The sequence below is a fragment of the Phalangium opilio genome, unplaced genomic scaffold (assembly GCF_054372755.1).
Source record: "Phalangium opilio isolate 3A_F unplaced genomic scaffold, DU_Popi_V2 ptg000217l_1, whole genome shotgun sequence".
Taxonomy (NCBI): domain Eukaryota; kingdom Metazoa; phylum Arthropoda; class Arachnida; order Opiliones; family Phalangiidae; genus Phalangium; species Phalangium opilio.
The window spans coordinates 13341098-13360132 of NW_028324218.1; the positions used below are offsets into that span (position 1 = coordinate 13341098).

The 19035-nt window shown below is 36.6% G+C and overlaps 2 long non-coding RNA genes across 2 annotated transcripts; one reads left to right on the top strand and one right to left on the bottom strand.

Annotated features, from left to right (window-relative positions):
• Nucleotides 1-1407: 1407 nt before the first annotated feature.
• Nucleotides 1408-2343, top strand: LOC149616689 (uncharacterized). The gene is made up of 3 exons (XR_016376015.1): nucleotides 1408-1481; nucleotides 1609-1717; nucleotides 1781-2343. It is a non-coding gene; the product is annotated as an uncharacterized LOC149616689 (long non-coding RNA).
• Nucleotides 2344-14388: 12045 nt separating this feature from the next.
• LOC149616690 (uncharacterized) lies at nucleotides 14389-14931 on the bottom strand. The gene is made up of 3 exons (XR_016376019.1): nucleotides 14813-14931; nucleotides 14598-14737; nucleotides 14389-14526 (listed from the first exon to the last, which is right to left on the bottom strand). It is a non-coding gene; the product is annotated as an uncharacterized LOC149616690 (long non-coding RNA).
• Between the last annotated feature and the right edge of the window lie 4104 nt (nucleotides 14932-19035).

Consider the following 19035-nt stretch of genomic DNA (forward strand, 5'->3'; position numbering starts at 1 on the left):
CTGATGGCACTATGACCTATACCTTAAGAATTGTTTTCAATATTATAATATAACTAATTTTCAAATCTGATTATTTTTAAATAATATGACTTTTATATGAAAAACTTTTACATTTTATTCGAAAAATGTTTTGATCTAATTTTGAAGTATGCTATAAAAATAAATATTCATTTGCTTCTTTAATTAAACAAAATTAAATTAAAGAGACAACGACAAGCTGTGTTCCCAGGTGGTCCATTGACCATTGTCCGTTCAATAAATGCATTAATACGTCTCTATCGAATGCAAAGATAAACTTGGTGAAATCAAGGTATATATCGTTAATATAAACAAAACTTAAAGACGTCATCGAATCTCTACCAAAGAAAAGGACCGATTTCCTTAAATATTTATGAATTGACCACTTCCGAGACTTACATATCTTTAATAGCAAACCTTAATTTTCCCATTACACGATCATCAAATATGAAAGAAATGTTTCAATGTCACATTTGCATAATTTATTCGTTTTCCGAGGTTCGATTTCAAAATTGTTTTTACTAATATGAAGAAGTGATATCTAGTTTATTAGGGAGAAGTTATAAGATGCCTAAGTATTCGCGCGCCATAGTCCCAGTCCCCCTTTCAAAATACAAGAGGGGACGTAAAAAAGAGGCCGGGCTATTTCGCCTATCCGTATTCGGAAAATACGTAATTTTCGTCATTCGCGTCGCGCTGACGTGAGGTTTCAAGAATCAATGAGATGCTGGTTGTAATTTAGAGGCGGGATTAACTAGGTTTGGACTGGAGATAAAGGTGGAAAAGTGGGGAATTTATAACTTCTCCCGAATAAACTAGGGGCCGTATTCTGCAGAAAAAGTATGCTCCTCCTCCAGACTTAAGCTCGCTGATTGGTCGGTCAGGATCGAACTTAGGGCTTTTCATTGGCGGTGGCGGTTTTGGGGCAAAACTCATTTAAGACTTGTGAGAGGTTGAAATTTTCGAGCAGACGCATTGACACGTGTCAAAATATACACCAAATTCAAAGTAGTAATTTTAGAACTCAGCAAACCGTTCAGTATCATGAATCGGTTAATTGACCGGTTTTTTTGCTTTCTTTTTCCACCGGAACTTAGCACACTACACTTTGTCGTTGCTAATGGCGGTAATGGTTGGTGTTGTTGTCTTTAGAAAGAAAGACAACTAAATTATTGTTTTAAATACTGTTCGTTTACAAAATATAAGGGTTTGCGTTGTTATAATTTAAAAAATATGCCTTTGTTTTGTGGGAAAATGAAGTCGAACTCTGCCCGACGTCGAAAAGGATTTACACCGAGGCTTATGACGAAGAAAGTCCTCTGTAGACTGTAGTAAGTAGTAAAGAAAGATTTTATTGTTTCTGTTATTTACTTATTGTTTGGTTCTGTAAGATAGGTTTCAAGCAACAGAGGCACGCTACTAAATGATTGGAACATGAAATGAGGCACCATCCCATAGCGAAGGTATTTCGTCATTCATTGGCCATGACCAAGATAATTGTGTTTTTAGACAAATATGATTGCCTAATCCTTATGGGTCATGAATGCCTGATTCGTTATACTTATAATATATATTCCATGACTGTCACAGCCATCTTCCCTTGCACTTGGCAACCGTACCTATTTTATAACCAAATCACCAACAGCGAAAGCAATTCTTGTACCTTTTATAAAGCAACTATTGCATTAATGTTCAACTGGTAAATAATGTTGCACACATGTCTAACAAATAGAAATATTCATATGCTTTTCTTTTATTATAGATTTGTGGTAATAACGTGTTTGACATGAACCCGAATGGGAACTATTTTTGACCTCTATAGTAGGAATTTCTCTTGATTTTCTTCTGTTACTAACAGGTTTATTTTAGCAAATTAAAGATAGCAATACATGGACAATGTATTTTAATAACTTCATTCACTGTCAAAATACCACACAGCAGAGGAAGGATAACTGGATAAAACATCAGGGAACACAGATAGGTTAAATGATGTCAATGAGGAAGATTGTTGGTTGGAAGAGATCAAGAAGATATTGAGCATCTTGAAAGGCGATATATGAAAGAAGACTGCGTCGACAATGGAGAGCGGTAAAACTGGAGGCAGAACCAGTTACGTCCATGAACTCCTAAAATGTACCTTTATTCCCAGTTTTGAACTTGACATTTGTCAGTATGCCGTAAATTGTTAGCTATCTTATACTCGAATTCGGATATTCTCCAGCAACGTATGTAAATATGTAGTTGGTAAATGTCCAACTTTTACGGAACTGTTGGAGAAATAATAATGAAACACAAGAATATTAGAGAGCTGCAGAGAACAAAATATCTGTGTCCGATCCGTTTCATTTCCGTAGCCATAAGATATTTTTTTCCTTTTTCCGTTCCGTTTCCGAAACTCCTTCATTAGGTATTCCGTTTCCGATCCGTTTCCACAAAATCGTTCATTAGCTTTACCGCTTCCGTTCCGTTTAAATAAGAACGTTCATTAGCTTTTCCGTTTCCGTTCCGTTTCCACAACTCCTTCATAAGCTCTTCCGTTTCCGTTCCGTTTCCACAACTCCTTCATAAGCTCTTCCGTTTCCGATCCGTTTCCGTTATATAGATCTTTCTTTCTTCCGATTCCGTTTTAAGCCGGTGGAAAGGAACGGACTCCGCGGAAAACGGAAAAAATTCCGTTCCGTGCAGCTCTCTACTTCGGAGGTTATGAGTTTATGACGTCAATTTGAAAAAAAATAATAATAATAAAAATAAATCAACTTTCCGCCGAGACTTTACAGACCCTTTTAAAGTATTATCAAAAACGGATTTTGGTATTATTTCCTCTTGCGCAATATCTACGCAATATGGGATAAGATCCTGGTTTTAGCCTCAGGGTTTCGAGACTAACTGAAGTTACCAATATAAAGGATGACTTGCTTATTTCCAGTTCAACTATAGAACCTATTTTAGTTCACTTATACCGTTAACTTTTTTCTGTTTTTATATAAGAGTTAATAACCAAATATCCACGAATGGCGGATGGCGACACAGTAGTCCTCGATCGTTTTTAAGACTAATTAAATGTTCTAATTTGTAAAAACAGATAATTTATTTTTGCTTTTATATTTAGAAAAAGGCGTTTCTTTTAAGGTATAAACAGTTATGTTACCTGAGTTTTCCTTTAACGTTATGTAAAATTAGTGACGTCATGTTGATACCTCATTAACAATTAATAGAAATTAACTACATTAATTGCGGTTGAAGAATTTGGATTGAAAGTGCCAAGTCACGTGAGCGATAACTTTTCTTTACCAATTACGAAATTCTATCTTTTAATTTTGTTCAAAGTTTAGTTTTCAATGTAAATTGCATATATTTTTTGTAGTGTAAAATTATAACATAATCTCGATCTGGTTGATTTTCGAGTTTCTAAGTAAAACTAAGTAGTAATTCTACAATGGCAGGGTCAGGTAGGATGTCTTATAATATGCTCCGTTTCATAGTCCTTTAAGCTAGACGGTCATAGTGCGAAAACAGAGGGGCAGTGTTATTATTTATCTTATTATTTTCACGTTGCCGAACATAGATGGGGTGTCTCTACATTGCTTTTGCTTAAAATATTAAAAAAAAATATTTTCCCGCCAAAAAGTAATATTCCAATAGCTCAAAAATATTGAACATTTACTGAAAAATTCTCAATAGACCAATTCGAATATTACCTACAGAGAAACAAACTTCCAGGGGCACGCCTACATACTGGATAATTTCCCTGTCGCCACAAAACAACACTAGAGGCAGCCCAAGCTCACTGCATCTGAGAGGCTAGCCAACTCGGTCATGCCTCTAGCGGTGTCTCCTCAGTCCTGACGTGATTGAAATTATCCACTATAGAGGCGTGCCCCTGGAAGTTTGTTTCCCTGCATGTAATATTCGTATTGGTTTATAGGGAGTTGTCAATCCTCTAGCGTGAAAACAAATTTCCTCGCGCGTTACGATTCCAAAGATCGGAAAATACAAAGCACCGTATAAATGTACACTATGCATGGATATATTCTTTGCATCAGTGGGAAACTGACAATTACCTGAGACAATTATAATAATTCTCCAAGTATCTAATTGTGATAATCTAACTTTAGGCAAGGCATAAATTAGGCTTAAAAAGTTTTTATTTTTGAAAAATCCGGAGACCCTAATTTGAGAACCGAAATGGTGAAATGGAGCACCAAGTTCGAATTGAAAATCATAATTAAATTAAAAAGAAAATATTGCGAAACCTTTACAAATTTGTCAACTTAAATCCACGCTATGAGAATTGAGTTAACTATAACTTTTGAGCCTTTACTAGTGCTATGAAGTTAGTGTGTCGGAAAATATTTGGTCTAGCTAGCAAAACAAAAAACAATGACCTCCGTAGCAAAGGTGGGCATTTTCTAATACTTCATTGTTAGAAAATTCACACTCAAAGATAAAGACGTCTGTGTTTACCATTTAACTCTTCCTTTTATGAAGGAATGAATCATGTTAAGCGAGAAACCATCAGGATCACTGCTCAAAGTTTATAAGGATTGTTAAAACATTCTATATCCTCGAAGGGACGATCCATGCCGCGAGATTCATATGACGTTTCTTCCAAGTGAAGATTCATGCCGCTAGAATTTTATGAAGTTTCTTCAAAATGAAGATTTATCCCGCGATATTCACATGAAGTTTCTTCAAAATGAAGGTTCATACCGCAATACCCATATGAAGTTTCTTCAGAATGAAGAAAAGGCGATTGGCATATCATAATATTATGACACTCTGATCTTCGAATTAATATATTCAAAAAAGAACGGATTTCGTTATTGCCAATAGGAAGTGGGGAGAGAAAAATATGTGGTCAGGCGCTTCAACGATCAGCGAGATAAGATATACGTGCCGTGACGTTTATCGTGGCTCATTCATAATGATTCCTCAAGCTCTCTACCTCAGGAATCTAGCGAACACTTAGAGAAAAACACTACACCATCATTCCTCGTAGGCTGGTAGCCGTATGCATTCCTGGTATTATACGGTACAAAGTTCACTTGATTTTGCTCATCACCCTCCCTACCACTAAAGTTGAAAGGGAAAGTGAAGAGTTATGCGATCGGCTTTTATATCGATTCGTCTGCTATTTATAAAATCAATCTGAACACCTATCTTCGAATGATTTTAAAAAATCCTAGTATATTCACATTTCATTGATAAATTAAAAGCTAATACACATCCGACCAATCGCATAACACACGGTCTACCAGCTAAGTATTATCATAAGTTTATAAGATATGTTCCATAAGTATGTCACTACCCATACTTCGTAATGTTAGAGGCTTAATGAGAGCTAGTTCAAGAACGACGTGAGAATTGACTACACTCGGTTTTGCAGTCCATCCTCCTCTTTAGTCTGTACTAAGCCTTTGACAAGGCCTCACTACGCGTCGCTTTTCAAGAATCTATGACGTTTCACCTACGTCACTTCACGACAAGCTCTCATTAACGAGTGACACACTTATGGAACATATCTTATAAACTTATGGTATTATCCGCAACACTCATGATTTAGCGCGAGATCTCATAAACCTTGCACGCTCAAACGGATATTTTGTTACCTGAAAGTTGGGGTAGAACCTTTACTATATCAGTAAAAAATCTGAACCTATTCTCATTTTAAAAATCACTGGCAGATGTTTCCTAAATGGTTCACTAAGCATTTAGCACTATGCAGGTAGATCTTATAATTTTGTCTTGAATTGATAAAAAACTTGATTTTCCACTTCACCTTACCTTTAATCGAATAGCTTGTTTGTATTTTCTAGATTAGCATAAATTCATATTGTGACGTCAGATCTTGGGCTTTTGACCTAAAATAGGGTGGGGTTAAGTTGTTTGATAAGCCATTTCGCGAAGAACGTATTCAGGGCATGCGTAAAATAAGATTAAAACGTGAAAACAATTGTTCGGACGAAAACATCGCTCTCATTCGGAACGAAATGGCCTCGACCAAAGGTTCTACGGGTTCAGCAAGGAAAGAAAAAGTAACGGAAACGACGCCAACCGTATTCGATTTCGATACCGATTTCTCACGCAAATTCCATTCTGGCGAGTATGGGAAACGTAATTTGCAGGACCATTTTTCTTACCGTGGAAGTCTACCACAAGAAAACGGCCTGGCATCAAAATCTGTTGTACTTGTTTGTGTGATTTGCAATTCTATATTTCATGGCAATAACCCAAACAACTTTGAAAGACACCCAAAGGTAAACAAGATTTGTTTTAGGGAACTTAAAATCCGTCTGATATTGGTGAAACTTACGTTTTCTGTTAGCCTTGGGTTCAGCGCTTGCATTGCATTTGCTTTTTTAGGGTATCACAGTGTTATGTTACGTTTATGGCAATGTTCAAATTATAGAATCTAAAGGTGTCACCGGCGCTGTTAGGATGGACACCGCCCTTAGTTCCGGGGAAAACGCCCCGCTCTTTGGCCATAACTTATGGCGCTATCTTCGCAGCGGGCGGGTAAGCATTATGCTTATCAACAATTTGGCCCCCTGGTCCCACCAACCAGCGCCAGTGATTCCCTTTAAGAGAGGTAGGGTCACTATAATGAATTTCCTTTAAATGAAGTAAAATAATTAGTTATGCCAGTAAAACTTCCTATAAAAACAAACTGGGCGCATTGTCAAACCAAAAACCGCGACATGAGAAAAGGGAGATTAGGTTTCTACTATGTTTAGGTCAGTCGACATTTCACAGCACTGTCTGAAACCGGGCGCGGGAAGAAACGGCAATTAGAATCTGTATTATTTGTGGTATGTCAAGGTCAATCGACAGTTCTTAGCACGGTATGTGGCAGGGGCGCGGGGGAGGAATGTGAATGAGATGTGTTCCACTAAGGTCACGGTGCTCGGGTCGCAAAATGTTTCTACTTTCTCTATCCCTTTTAGTGTATGCAGTGTAATAAATATCAGAGCAACACTTATCATTGTGGACGGCCCCCAATGCTGCGGTGGGATGACGTCAATATACTACAGTGTAGATCTCGTTTACAGGCTGTAGATAATTACGTGTCATTGTAAGAATTTGAGATAGTTGAAAGAGTTTAATATGGAAAAAGCTTGAAAAACATTGCAAAGTCACAGATCTTAGCCTTGGAAGTCACCAAGTGACGTCCGAGGCTAAGATCTGTGACTTTGCAATGTTTGTAGCCGCCCGCTTTTCCCATATGAAACTTTTTGAGCCATCTTAAATTCTTACAATGACACGTATTTATTTACATCCTGTATGCGAGGTCTGCACTGTAGTATGTTGACGTCATCCGACCGCAATATTGGGGGCCGTCCACAAAGATAGGTGTTGGTCTGATCTTTACCACACTGTATAACATCCTGGCTTATAGATGCATTTATATACAGATTAAGCATGGCATGATTTTGAGGGAAACCGAGGAGAAAAAGAAACGATCCGCTTCAGCTTCGTTTCTGACTACGTCCTCTTTCAAACCACGGAAAATGTTAAAGCTTGACCCAAACTCCGAAGAGCAACTAGCGTTCCAACAATGTATGCTGGATATGGCCGCAGTGGACGGTCACACGTTTGACTTCGTCGACAAATTGGCGTTCAGACGGTTCACCTCAATATTTTGCCCTCAAGTGCATGTACCCACACGCCGTACTCTAGTGCGACATTTGGAATCAGCTGTGGAGTCTATTAAACCGAAGATTTCGGTACTGTTGGGAAAGGTTTTAGAAAAATCTCTACATCTAACGCTTGACGTATGGAGCACTAGACTTCGGGATTCCGTTTTGGCAATACGGTGTCACTTTATTGACGAGCAATGGTGTTTGAAAAACCTGCTCATTGGATTCATTCACTTCGGCGGCAGTCATACGGGCCAAAATATTTTAAAGGAGGTCAAAAACCAGTTGCTTAAAGTGGGAGTGAAACCCAGCCAGGTAAATCTTCACTTGCGATTTTAGTATGTTGCTATACGACTTGTATTTAAAACCAGATTTCAAACGTGTGCTCTGATAATGCCGCCAATATGATAAAGGCATTTAACATGACCGAAGTATTTGGACAATTGGAATTAGACGTATTAAGTACTTAAGTATCTACTCCTTTAGACACTCAGTCTACGGGTTTCGAAGAGCCAGCGGCTTCAGAATTCTATCGTAGCATATGTTTTTTTCACTTGGTTATTCTTTAAAGGGATGGTTAAGAGGGGGATCAAGTAATGTTCTACAGATTCTGCTAATTATAAGACATGTCTTCATAGTGAAACATTTAAGAAATAACCCCAAATGTGTGTGAAACGTCCAAATCGGTTCAGATTTCAGCGTTTCATTCAACGTTGAACTTCCGACCAACCGTTCCTGTACCGTAACAATAAAAAGTGGCGTGGCACGCGCAATGTCGAGCGCAATTTGGTGCGAGAAGTGATGAACATTGTGCGCAATAAGATAAATGACGTAGATTATGCCAATAAAAGTTTAACGCTTGGTCCGAGGTGCGAGTTATACTTTGTTGACGAAGTCTGAATCAGATATCAGTTTTACATTCATACGGAGATGTCCCCCGTTTGTTTCATTTATACAGGGTGTTTCTGAAAAGTCTGCCATAAATCAAGGGGCGTTTTCTTCGGGTCAAACTGAGTGGAAAGTGTCAAAGAACATGGGGTGTACAAGAATTTGCAACTGAGATATGGCCCCCCCAAACATTGGCCATATCTCAGTTGAAAATTCTTGTTCACCCCATGTTCTTTGACACTTTCCACTCAGATTGACCCAAAGAACACGCCCCTTGATTTATGGCAGGCTTATCAGAAACACCCTGTCTATGTGAAAGAATCCACAGAACAATCACTTGATAAAATTGTACGCAATATCAATTGATCCCTTTTCATCCTTCCTTTAAAGAACCTTGTAATGGTGTTTATCCTTTGTTACCTATAGCATTGTTTTTATAACCACTGCAGCAAAGAATTCATATATTTCCACTGAAGAACCGGATGGATCAGTACCATCAACATCCTCTGGACGTATAAACGTTTTGCATGCAAACAATGTAGTAACAAATCAGACGAAACAAGCGTTCTTCAATGCCCCACCCGATATATTGGACGAATATATAACTTGCGAGATACCATTTGATGCGGAGTGGCAGAAAAAGCCATGTCTGGCTCATACGTTACAACTTGTAGTAAATCACAGTTTAAAGGCCTGTGACGTTGCTACATCTTTCGTCCAGAAAATAAATTCGTGGATATTATTCTTTCGTCGTTCCCCTAAATGGACCGAAATATTAAAGACACAATCTGGAGGCAGGGATTTAATCCTTCCGATCTGCACAAGATGGAATTCAGTTTTCCTAGCGATAGAACGAGTATCCGAGGTATTATTTTATTACAACAAGTTAACGGTACAACTATAATAACCCTTAAACGCGTGTCTCTTCACTTATCAGCCTGAAATGTTAGATGCTTTGATCAACGTACTTTCGCGGGCCAAAAACATGAAAGGTGGTCCCAAGATTACATTTACCATGCCAACACCAGCAGCTTCGTCTGAAGCGAAGGAGCTTTTGGACTTACTGAGACCGTTAAAAATGGCCACAGATAAGTTTCAACGAAAAGATGCCGTCTCGGGGGAAGTCATTGCTGAGATCCTTACAGTATTTTCTATGGTGTCCGATGTACAGTGGCGCCGCCAGGATTTTTTTACAGGTAGGCTAAGGAAGATTTGGGGGCCCTTATAAAATTTCAAGAGAAAAATTTAGTTGCACAGTATCGATAATATTAAATTAACAACTATTTTTGTCATATTCATATAGAGAAGTTTAATATATTAAAGTTCAGTATTATCAGACAAAAGACATTATTATATAAACTATAGGTTGCGAAAATAATAAAAACACGGAATCGGAGAGAGAGGGGGATTTTCAGTTAAGCCCCCTATGAGGTCACTGTGCACTGTCGATGTGGTGAGGAAAAGGAAAATCGGTTTACAAAAGGAGACAGAGTTTTATGGGACCATAAGGAACGGGAGAGAAGAGGATTAGGTAAAGAGCGCGAAACAAACAAGATGACCCTCGTGCTGGGCTCATAATTTTAGCCACATCATAACGAATAGAAAATTTGAGTAAATAGCCCCTCGATGCGCTACCTTTAAGTGTGATATAATGATTACTAGTAATCCTAACTTCAATTCATTTACTTCTGTTATAATTATAATAGTGCAACACAAATTAATAAAAAAATGTCTTAGTGGACAAAGACTAGAAAAAGTAAATGATAAGAGAACAAAATGGAATGACCGAAGTAACAGATATTAAATTTTTTCAGTTTAAAGACACTATTATAAAACATCAATTATTTGAAAAAAAAATACTTATCTTCGTTTTTTTCACCAAAATTACATTTGCATTGTTTTCGAAAGACAGATTATTCATTCTATATATCCTTTTTGGTATTAACAGTTTTCGAATGAAAAGGATTAGAATAAATATCCGAGTATGGATATGCGTTATTTTTGAAGGTTTCTCTTTTCGAACTATAAGAGAAAACGTTGTTTAAAACGACTAAATGCAACCGAAGGAAGAAATTTTGTCTTTCATCATGATTGACATTTTAGGGTGCTATGGTTTTGTGCCTGCATTTATACGGCCACGATTCGATTGGGTCCCATGTTTTGGGTCGACGATTTAAAATGTTTTATAAATCAATCATTAAAATTTGAATAAAAGATATTATTAACAAAAAACCTTTAATATATTATTGAGTGCGTGAGAACTGTTATAAAAATTGTGATTGAATTAGTTTGGTACGACTTCGACTTGCTATTTATGAGGAACACATTGTAGAGCAAACGTATAACACGAAACACTTAAATGGACACCGGCAAATGGTGGGCTGTGTATTTATTTCACTATTGGGCTTAGTTTCCAGTATTAAAACGTATTGTAGTTTAAATTAAAAGCTGCAATCCTTTTAAATATCACTAACGAGGAACTGTTTCTATCATGGACTACATTGGAAAACTAGCTGTAAATAAAAATGATCTCGCATGTATCTGTTATATAGTAAAGCTTTGACACGAACTATTTTGAAAAGAATGGAAAATTTCATGATACAAAATATTTGGGCAAATGTAGTTTTGGTGAAAAAAAACGAAGATATGTATTTTTTTTAAATAATTGATGTTTCATAATCATGTCTTTAAACTGAAAAAATTTAATATCTTTTACTTCGGTCATTCCATTTTGTTCTCTTATCATTTACTTTTTCTAGTCTTTGTCCACTAAGACATTTTTTATTAATATCTGTTACTTCAGTCTTCTTTTTAATTAAGATAGTTAAGAAACTTGCATTTTTAGAATCTGCACTAAGCACAAACATAAACTAAAAACCGGCTATTGTTTATTGTTTTGTTGGGCAATGTTAAAATAAGCATTATATAAATAAACTGGCCATCGTTTAATTTTTTCTTAGGAAACTTAAAAATAAGCACTAAAAAATAAATAATTAAAATTTAATAGTTACCCAACAAAAATGATTGGAAGAGTCTGAATAAAAAATATTAATTGATTTGTTGACAGGGTTTAGTGATCGTGAGATCTATCGATTAATTTACCAGCCATTTAAACGAACAAAATTATATACGTAGCACCAGTTAAGAAACCTGGTAACGAACCCTTATGCGTAGAGTTTGCATTAATCTACTTTAAACAACAAACATTTAACTTGAGCAAAAAATTAATACTAATCAGCGGTTTTCGTTGGCCGGTGGCACCGGGTGAGACACCTAAAAATGAATCCTACACGGCCAATTGGTCTTCTAACTACAACAACCAGCTGACACTGACAGCTTTCACCGATACTCACTAAAATCAATGAATTTATAAATTATCGGCTAAAACCTAACTTTAAATTCATTTGAAATAAATTATAATTAAGTTTTACTTACGAAAAAAATAAAATTAGACCTAATTAGCCCCTTCTTTTATATGAAAAGGGAAAAAAATTTCCCTTAAGGCTTAGACTCGAACATAGGCAGAGCGGACGAGGTATTTTCTAAACAAAAAATGACTATAGCTGTAAATATCTCCTACCTACCGTACTACCTACAGCCGAAAAGTACCATTGCTAAGACCGAGGCTTAGCAATCAATAAATGAAATTTAATTCGTAAATTATTGACTAAATCGTACCCTTAAATTTTTTTTGTATTGAATCAAAATAAAGTATTACTTACAAAAAATATTAAAATCAGATCTTTTAAAGCTCATCAACGTTCTCAAAGTTCAAAAATAATCGTTAAGGTGACAAAACGCGGCGGCCATTGCCCAAAAGATTTAGTTTCTCCCTCTATACAAAGTTTCCAAACCTACGTCATAAATGACGTAGCCTGCACAACGTAAGTCAAAGCATGATTAAAAAACATGAAATTTAGCACTTAAACTTAATTTTTCTCAAAAACCTTAAAAATGGTCCTAAAAAAAGGTTTATATTTTGATATAAAACCGTCCCCAAACGTAACAAACGAATATTTCATTTCAAAAGGGTGGCCACAAAATGGCAAAATTTGAGAAAAACTCCATGTTATTTCTATGGGAAAATTTAACTTTTTCACCAAAAGGGTGGCCACAAAATGGCAAAATTTGAGAAAAACTCCATGTTATTTCTATGGGAAAATTTAACTTTTTCACCAAAAGGGCTGATTAATTTTATGGAAATGAAAACCACCCTTAGCAACTTTATTTTTTATAAAATTAACTAATTAATGGATCTATTTGAAATTTTAACCACATATTGAGGGCCCGAATTGTAGTTCTGTTGAATTTTTTCGAAACAATTAATACAATACAAAAAAAGTTACATCCAAACAAAATACCCTCCTTATACATTAAGAGCAGTATGAAGTCTTATCTAAGAGAGCTACCGCTCTCCTAGAATAGGAAACTAGAGTGATTACCCCCTCCATGCGCACCCTTTAACAGTGTAAAAATGATTAATCGTAACGTATAATTAAACCCTTAATTTAAGTAAAGAATATCAGACTGATTGGTCCCTCGATGCGATATCCCTAACTGTGCTAAAATGATTGCCCGTAATCTGTACATCAATAATTTACCTTCTTTTATAATTGTAATAGCGCGACACAAACAGAAAACTTGAGTGTGTAGCCCCACAATGCGCAACCTTTAAAGTGCTAAAACAATTACCAGTAACGCATACCTAAACCTAAATTGAAGTACAGAAAATCTGAGTGATTAGCCCCTCGTTTCCCTGATCTAAAAAATAATTACCTGGGCCGTAATCCTTACGTTCATAAATTTAATTATGTTTAAATTGTAATATACCATATTAAATATATAAAGATACTATATATTTCCTTTTGCTTTTAAAATTATTCTCACTATCTGGAGAAATACACGTAAATTCTGGATTCGTGATAAACATCGCCTTAAGACCATTCAAAAAATATACTATCAGGATAAACTTCCTTTGCATTTCAAGATAACCTCGATTTCCTTGAATGTTTAAATAGAGGAGCGGGATTGAATCATTATTGTCGAAGGGTGACAGAAATTTTAATGGGAGAGTTTAACACCTTCCATTTTATTAAAGCAATCCAATAACCGTTTCTTTCGCTTTAGATATATCGAGAAAACGTAAAACACAATTCACAATCACTAACCTCACTTGCACAATTAAGTGCAATGCTTAAACTTACTATTACAATCCCCATCCATGTAAAAAAAACCAAAAATATCACCTCACCACAATCCTCTCCCATTCACTGTCCCTTCAATGACGAACCAAAAATTTTACACTACTACTACTACGAGTATAACAAACTAAGATCCTCATCGTAGATGTACATCATACGATGTTGCTAAAAATCAAAAAGCAAGATAACTTTTGTGGCTAGTCAAAAACTTTTAACACGAGTGTGTTAACCCATTTTGTAGAATATTGTAAAAATCCGATGCCAAAAGGTTCATCCTTATGAAAATTGTCTTGTATTCCTGGATCAAAATACTGTAATAATGGTATTATGGGAGCCTAATTTCGGGGCCCCTCTGAAATTTACGGGTAGGCTGTAGCCTACCCAGCCTACCCCCTAGCGGCGCCACTGCCGATGTACAAGCTGATAGGTTTCATGTGGTACAAACCAATATTCTTGCCGAAATAAATAAGCGCTTCCAAAGCAGTTTAAACGATCCTGACTACGTAGCTGCTGCCGTTCTCGACCCACGTCTTAAAACTGAATTCTTTAAACGTAAGCGTAATTGTTTGTTTAAACCGTATTGTTGCTACTATACAACAAGTTTATTTAGCGCCATATTGCAAGCCATCGAACAAAGCCTTCCCTTCTGTTAAAAGTCCAACGGTGAAATGTGCTACAAATATTATTAAGAATTTGTTGACTGAAGACAACGGGCAAGAGTTCGATGGAGTAAAAGCAAGTTTCAACGAAGAAACACGGCCAACCTCATCAGTTCTCTTTGCCTATTTAAAAGCAAAAAAAACCACGCCGATTGATAGAGTCACGTCAACCGAAAGACGAATTAGATCGTTACCTACAGGAAGGTCCTATGGATCTTTGTGGTGTTGGACCTTTGGATTTCTGGAGGGCCAACGAAGTTAAGTATCCTCGTCTTGCGAAATTAGTAAAGAGATATCTGTCTATTCCTGTATCATCGGCAGATGTGGAACAAACCTTTTCAATCGCAGGATCCATTCAACGAGCTCGTCGAGCAAAAATTAGTATCGAACATATATCGGATATACTCACATATCGAGAATATCGTCACTTGCAACTTCAACAAGAACCAGTCGAATAAGACGACCACTTAGCAATTTAATCTACCCCTTGTTAAAAGGAAGGTACCCACTAAAATGTTTCACCGCTATCTACACAATAAAGAATATTTAAAATTGTAACTATTATGTATCCATGTACCTAATTAAAGATAATACGTGCATTTGAGTTAACGTAAAGGTAACAGGACTCGTTACGTGGATGACCTAGAAGGACTTTATACTCGTTTTCCTTTAACATTACGTGTGACCTATAAGGTACTGATTATAAGTTTGTTACAATTAAAGTTTTCTAAGGATGCGGGGCTGAATTATTCTCATTGTAATTTCTGGGACTACCTTGAGGTTTTGTGAACGTGTCATAAATGTATGTAGGTATAACGAACAACGAAATAAATCATTGTAAACCACATTTGTCAAAACCAAAGATTTTCTTCCTTTGAATCGCGACCGTCGGACTTCGTTCGAGCCACCCACAGTGACTGACCCGAGAAATCGCCCTCGACAAACGTTTCCCTAACCAATTTCCAACCAAAACCATATTTCGTGGACAAAATACAATTTCAAGCAGCTACTCTTGCCTCCGTTTTATAATATTGGTACCTAGTTTTGTTAGATTTGGTTTGGTTGAATTACGTTAGGTTAGGTGTTTCTGTATATTGAAAACGATGGAGTTTGTCTGCCGGGATTGAATCAGTCACACACTTCAAAATCAGGAGCTAAAGTTCATGATTGTGTCTCACTTTTTTTCAGTGCGCGAACGTTTTAAAATGTGAAGGTTTCTGAAGAGAGTTACAGAACATCCTTATCTCTAGATATGACTTGTGGAAATTACTCGCTTTAAATAATCCGTTAAGAACGTTGTTTGAAAGTATTTATATAAAAACGTCAATATTGGAGTATATTTTCAGTGTTTGCTTACAAAAGAATTCCGTATGTGAGAACTTGAGTAACGAAATATTGAAGAAAGCTTCGATACATGAAGGTGTTATATGCATTACTACGGTTGAAAACTTCTCAACAAGAAGGCTTTCGAAAAATTCAAGTTATGAAGACTTTTTTGTGATGTTTCCTTTATCTATATTCGTTACAATATGATATTAATGTGAAGATTACCTGCTGAAGAAAAGTATATATTTCATAGGGGGTTTGTGAAGTGAATATGCCCACCTTTGGGTCCTAGTGCGAAAACAGTTGGTCACAGTATGGTGAAGGTATTGAAGGTCTTTCCATTTTAGGTAGAAAGCGCCTTGTAGTTTCTTTTACCTTGTTTAGTTTTTTTGTGTGTATTTACTCCACCTTAAAGTTAAAACAATTATAAAAATAATTTAAAAATAGTGCGTTGACTTTCAGAAAAAGCTCTATAATAACAGAGTCGAGATTTTTTTAAATAATTTTTAAATTTGAAATAGGCCTATTTACATTTAAAAATAATTAAAAACTTGTTCCCTTGACCTTTCAAAGACGATAAATGCTTAATAGAGTGAGGCAAATTCCTACTCTCATTTATTTCTTTTGAGTACCATTGCTAAGACCGTCTAGCTTAGAGGACCATGGTATTATATTAAATATATTGAATCGGGATTTTCTAACAGCGTCAGATTCAAAAGCGAGAAATCCCTTACCAATCTACTGCGACAGAATAAGTATTGACGAAAGCTTAAAATTAAGCAACGACAATTTTCTTAACGACCTCAAAGCCGGAACGACAGAAGAGAGAAGTTCTAAAGAAGAACAGCTGGACAACGTCACCGCTTTCTTGGATCGTAAAACTCTCGCGATATTCGCTGCAAAGGCCTACCCTGAAAAGAATGAATCTGAAGAAGATGAACCTCGAGATTGGAAACGTGTTACAACCGGTAAAATTAAGACCTTCACGAAAACAATCTTGGGATATTTGGCTACTGCGTTTTGGTTAATAATGCCACGCCAAATCGCCGAAAGGCCTTGCGATGAGAGAGAGGAGAATGAAACAGTAAAAGACATACCTGAAGATTGGAAACTTCTTACAACAGCTAAAAGTAAGGCGCTCAAGGGTGCAATCTGGGGGTATTTTGGCGCCGCATTTTGGCATCCAGCGCGGCGCAGAATTGTCATAGCCCACAGGGGAACCGTACCCACCAACTTGGACGCGCTAAGAGCCGATGTAAATGGAATCGTCAGGAATCAATATGTTAAACAGATGAATGCCGCTTGCACATTTACGCACAAAGTTTACGAAGCTGTCAGTTCAGTTGAGCAAGAATGCAACGTCCAATTCGAAATATATTTCACGGGACATTCCTTGGGAGGCTGGTTGGCCCAAATAACGACATTTTCACACAAGTAAAGGTGGTTCAAGAACCGACGTATTTCTTCATCAAGTTCATCAAGCGTCAAAGAAGATTTTTCAGCCAAATTCGAAACGAAGAAAATGCAGGCGCGACTTACAATGGTTACCACGCGCGCACTGTGGTTTTTGATAGCCCAGGTTGCAAAGATATGTTGCTACAAATGGTCATGTTATAATAGGCCTAGGCCTAGGCCTATTAAGCCTAGGTCTATAGTCGTAATAAAAAACATTTATCTGTTATCTAGGCCTACTGCAAGTTGTATATAAAAGGCTACGCAAAATCTTGTACGCGCAGAGTTAAGATTGTAATCGTGTGGAACATATTGAAGTAGTAATAAATAATTATCCTTACTTAAATAAGCATTCGTATAAATAAACCTACAACAGGCCAGTGATTTTTACGAGCGTTGTGGGAAAATAGTCGACGTAGATCGCTTGGACATTACAACTTATCTCTCGTCACCGAATTTCGTCAACTGTTGCAATTTGCACGTTGGAAAATTGTACCGAATTTTTCCAGAAATTAAATCCGAGAAGTATATCAGTTACACGTTAAGTTCTCACAGCATTGACGGGATCTTAAAAACATTGTAAAATTCATCATCGTTTGAAATAATGGAAGTGGTTGATTGGCCCAAAATTGGAGTCCATATGATGAATTTCTGCGCAGTTTGGAAAATCCAGAAGTCACTTTTGGGTAAGGAATACTCCAATTTTTTCGATTGGGCCAAAACAACGAAATTTGACCCAAATCCCGAAGAAATGGCGGTAGAGGTAACAATAACCGATGGAACTGATTCAAAAGTCCACAAAACAATTAAAGTTCGCTACCAGTTGAAACCCTTTGCGAAAAATGAATTTCACTCCAGAGTTTTCACCGATTTGGAATTGAAGTTTTTGCAGCGTTTCCAGCAATTTAAAATAATCCCGAATAGAATTTTTGACTACAATCAAATTTCTGGTCAATTACAAGACAAAATAAAACGTACATTGCAACAATTATGTCTTCAAGGTGATATCGTTAAATGCGACTCTGATTCGGATATCCGTCAACTTGTGCCATTCGTTAAACGCTTGCTTAGACTTTTTTCTGATTTATGTAAGCGAGCTGAAGTTGCCTTAACCGATTTTGAAGTCAGGAAAACGATTTACAACGACATATCCCAAACATACCGAAAACAAATCAACGATTTAATCAAATTAAAGCTCGAAGACCCAAAACATCCTTGGCATGCTTTGATAAACTTTCTCGAAAATAAGCCTTATAAAGTTTGTGAAATTCAGGCTCAGTACGGAACCGATATCGCAATGGCAAAGGCTCTGACTACAATTCCAAGTTCACAGGGAAATAATTTAGTTTTGGCCTTTGAATTGCAAAGTTTATTAACAACGGAAAATTTCTTCACTTTGAAGGAATTTTTAAAAAACGAAAATTTGGGAGAAACGATAATATTAATCGAATGCGCTGGCGAACTCGGCTCGAACACCGAACGTTGGAAATTTCTACAAGATTTGCGAGACGAAATTAAATCTACTAAAACTAATATTAAATTAGTTTTAATAACGGATGGAAATAACCAAGATTTAAAGATAGAGCATGTGATAAAACATGACGGAATCACGTGGGGCGAGTTGACCATTGAAGCTCAGGAAGATCTTATGAAGAGAAAAGTAATCAAATTTCAAGGAAAAGAAAACTTTAGTTTAAGAGAACTCTTTCGCGAAGAGGGTTTTGATCGATATGAAGAAATTCTGGATCCAATGACTATAGTGAAATTGATTAAAAATGAAGTCATAACTGTCGGAGAGGAGTTGGAGAGTTTGGGTGACGTCGAAGATTATTATGTTCCACGAGAGTTCCAACT